Source organism: Myotis lucifugus, unplaced genomic scaffold, assembly GCF_000147115.1.
Source record: "Myotis lucifugus unplaced genomic scaffold, Myoluc2.0 scaffold_46, whole genome shotgun sequence".
Taxonomy (NCBI): domain Eukaryota; kingdom Metazoa; phylum Chordata; class Mammalia; order Chiroptera; family Vespertilionidae; genus Myotis; species Myotis lucifugus.
This window is the reverse complement of record NW_005871094.1, coordinates 7,298,038-7,301,437: the sequence shown is the minus strand read 5'-3', so window position 1 is coordinate 7,301,437 and position 3,400 is coordinate 7,298,038. Positions and strand designations below refer to the sequence as shown.

General features: G+C 39.5%; 2 pseudogenes; one reads left to right on the top strand and one right to left on the bottom strand.

Moving 5' to 3' along the window:
• Nucleotides 1-216: 216 nt before the first annotated feature.
• LOC111825905 lies at nucleotides 217-3,346 on the top strand (annotated as a pseudogene).
• Nucleotides 2,356-2,500, bottom strand: LOC111825933 (annotated as a pseudogene).
• Nucleotides 3,347-3,400: the final 54 nt, after the last annotated feature.

Sequence of the window (3,400 nt, the reverse complement as noted above, 5' to 3'; positions counted from 1 at the left end):
TGGGGCATGCAGGAGGCAGCTGATCAATGATTCTCTCTCATCATTGATGTTTCTATCTCTTTCTCCCTTCCTCTCTGAAATCAATAAAAATATAAAAACCATAAAATAAGCCATCATTCAACAATCTGAGCAAAGATAAAATGCATCTTTCCTATTTTTAATTTTTTTATTGTTTTAAATTTTTTTCTGCTAGAATGCTTTCATTTTGAAGTTCTCATTTATTTTTCTGAATGTTCACTTCTTGAAATAGCATATTCTTTCACAAATACAATTATCTCCAGTCTCTGGGGATACTAATGATTTTTTTTTTTTTTGGTCTTGACTTCTTTTTCATGCACAGCCTGTTTCCTCCAAGTTATTTATTTACATTTTTCTGTTTTCTTATGTTGGTCTCTGTCTTCATACATCTGGTGACTTTGTCCATCTGCTCGTACTTGAGTATGACATTAATGATTCTCCAGAAACTCTGTTAACATGGGTATGGTCTTTACCAAGGGTGACGCGGCTGGCCTATTTCCTTATGAAACTCTCATGTTAATATCTTCAAGTTTTCTCTCTTTGATTTATCAGACACTTCAGAGAAGTTCTTTTAATTTCCTTCAGGAAAGATACATTCAAGCCTGCTAGGGTCTGGAAGCTGAATGAGCCAGTGAGGGAAAAAGGACCTATGGTTTAAATATTTAATAAACTAAATAGTTAATAAACTTGTGCTTAATTGCCGTGTTTCCAGTATGCTATCTCCATCTTTAATTGTGCTTAATATCCCTCAGTAACAAAGATGGCAGAAACAGCAACTGGGTAAGGATGAAGTTAAGAATGGCTAAGAAGTGTGCCCTGTTGTTTGACCCAATCAGTGGACATCGCCTGAATATTAGTTTCTTTCCAGTCCTCCGACTCCTTATATTTTGTAACCACATCCCACTGAAGAACTAATTCATCCCCTTAGTAATCAATTCTAGTGGGAGTCCAGGTAGGCAGCTGCTGCCTGTGAGTTCCAACATATGCCAGGTGGCTGTACAGAGCTCCCTTGTGCATTAGAGAGAAGAAAGAAATTAGTTATAGAGCTGCTAATCCCTGCCCTGACAGCTGGAAGATGAAGCTCTGTGCTGGTTCTTTACAACAGGAAGGAAATTCTGAAAGCCAGAGTGTGGAGAGGAAGCTTAAGAAAGTCCTTGTGTCTGGTGTACTTGTGGGCTTTGCAGAAATGACAATGCTCAGATGCCTTCCAATACATAGCATCAGGCACAACTCTCTGAAGACCAGGGTATGAGACTCCATTCAGGGAAGGACAACTCCACAAATGAACAGATTTCCAAGACAGGAGTAGCACAGGGAAGATGAAGGCAGGCGAAATTCTGTAGGACAGATGGAGCTTCTCCTCTCTTTCTTGCCAGGGAATAAAATAGTTACTTCCAAGACTAGATGTCTAGTGGCCTTCTGGGGTTGTCAGGGCTATCACTCTCTGAGCAACCATAAACTATAAGATCCCTTTTAACTTAGTTTCTCTGAGAATACAGAAAAAATAACCTATCCCATAATCTATTACCCAGAGTGACCTGCATTTTAATGTCTTTTGTTTTTTTTAAAGGGTTATTTACATAGTTAAAATCTTATGGAATGCGCAATGTTGTCTCCTGCTTTTTAGTTTACTATGTTATCATAAGCTCTCATTTCTCTTTATCATTAAAAAAAAGTTCTTGGCAAACTTAATATTAAAGGCTGTAACCCTCTATTGTTGGACATTAAAGGAGTTTCCTATACCCCTTTTGTTATTAAAAATAAAGCCACCATACACATTTTTGCTTGTACACCTTCTAAAATAAATGTCAAACTTAAAATAATATAGAAAGGAACACAGAAAGTTAAAAAAAAAATCACCCCAAATCCCATCACTTAACAAAGTCAGTGTTTAGAAAGGTGGTGTGGCTGGAACTTCGCTGGTCTCACAATGTCTGCCATTTTCAATTTTCAGAGTCTGGTGACTGCATCTACTGCTGTTTGTAAGTCCCTGCTTATATAAATTCTTGGCACCCAGCCTCCTGAACAGAAATAAAACTGGATTGGTGGGTATATTTTGGAAGTGAGCCAGAATTGGTGAGCTGGAAGAGTCCTTATATTGCAGTATGCTGGAGATGGCCTTCAGCATCCTCTTCACACAGTAGCTTGGGAAAATACCTGGATTTAATTGCCACCAGATTTCAATATGAAAAGGGGACTTATCTTCAGGAAATAATTGAAAGAATGGTTAACCCTTTTATCTCTGAACATTGAATTTGATAAATTTCCAGCTGCTGTTCTTTATTTTTGTTATTGGACCAATGTTCTATATAAATAATCGGAATGTAAACATTTTTTTTATGTGCCTCAGGCATGAAACAGCTCTGGCCACCGACACAGGCATCAAGCTAGGATGAACTAAGGACTGTACATCTGCTTTGCCCCTGACTGATATAAGAGCAACACCACCAATCAGGTGTCTCCTTGCCCATTGCTAGGGGGTCAGAACGTAAACATTTAATACTCAAAGAATTTGTAACAATCAATCTCAGTAATGTCACTACAATATTACTAGTACATTCTGTAAATGTCATTCTGTTGTGTCAGATACCAGTTTTTAGTTAGGTATCTCTTAGGCACATAGTAGAAAACAAAATTGGTAAATTCTCCAAGTTCTTTTCACTGTGATTTGGAAATGCTATTTTTATAGAATGAGACCTTAAAAAATCAGTATTCACAATGCAGTTAACATTCCTCTATGCTGACTGATTTATCTTAATTTCAGATAATTTCTTTAGTAGAATTAATAGGTCAAAAGACTTGGTCTCATTTAAAGAAACGCGAAATTCCACTGCCCTGAAATCTCTAATGATACCTTACTTCTTTTTGGACTGATTTTTAAACTTCCAGACCCACACAGTGTCAGAAATTGCCACAGCAGGAATATTATTCCTTCTAAAAACAATGTCATTTACGTTTGGGAAGGTGTCAGAGTACCGATTTCACAGAATCAGGAAAATGAAGCAACTTCAAGCTTGAGGAAGGCTTTCTTCTCACGTGATGCCTCCACTTTTCCTTTAAATGCCTGCTCACGTGATAGCAAACCTGCGCGCGCGCGCACAGGAAATTCACGCAGTCGGGTCATTCCTCCCCCACCTTCCCAACCCTAGGGTTTCTGGTGTTCACTCCAGGAAACCGTCACTCCTCCGGAGACTTTCTCTTCCTTATCCCCTTCCTTGTGTCAGCTATTTTCACGCCTTTCCTTTCCGTGAGTCGCCGGCCCTAGAGCTCCATATCTCCTACAGAATCCAACTGGCCGGAGGTATGGAGAGGCGGAAACTACAACTCCCAGGGGGCGTCGCGGCAGCGCCTCACGGCGCGCAGTGTCGGTCGGGGGCTGAGG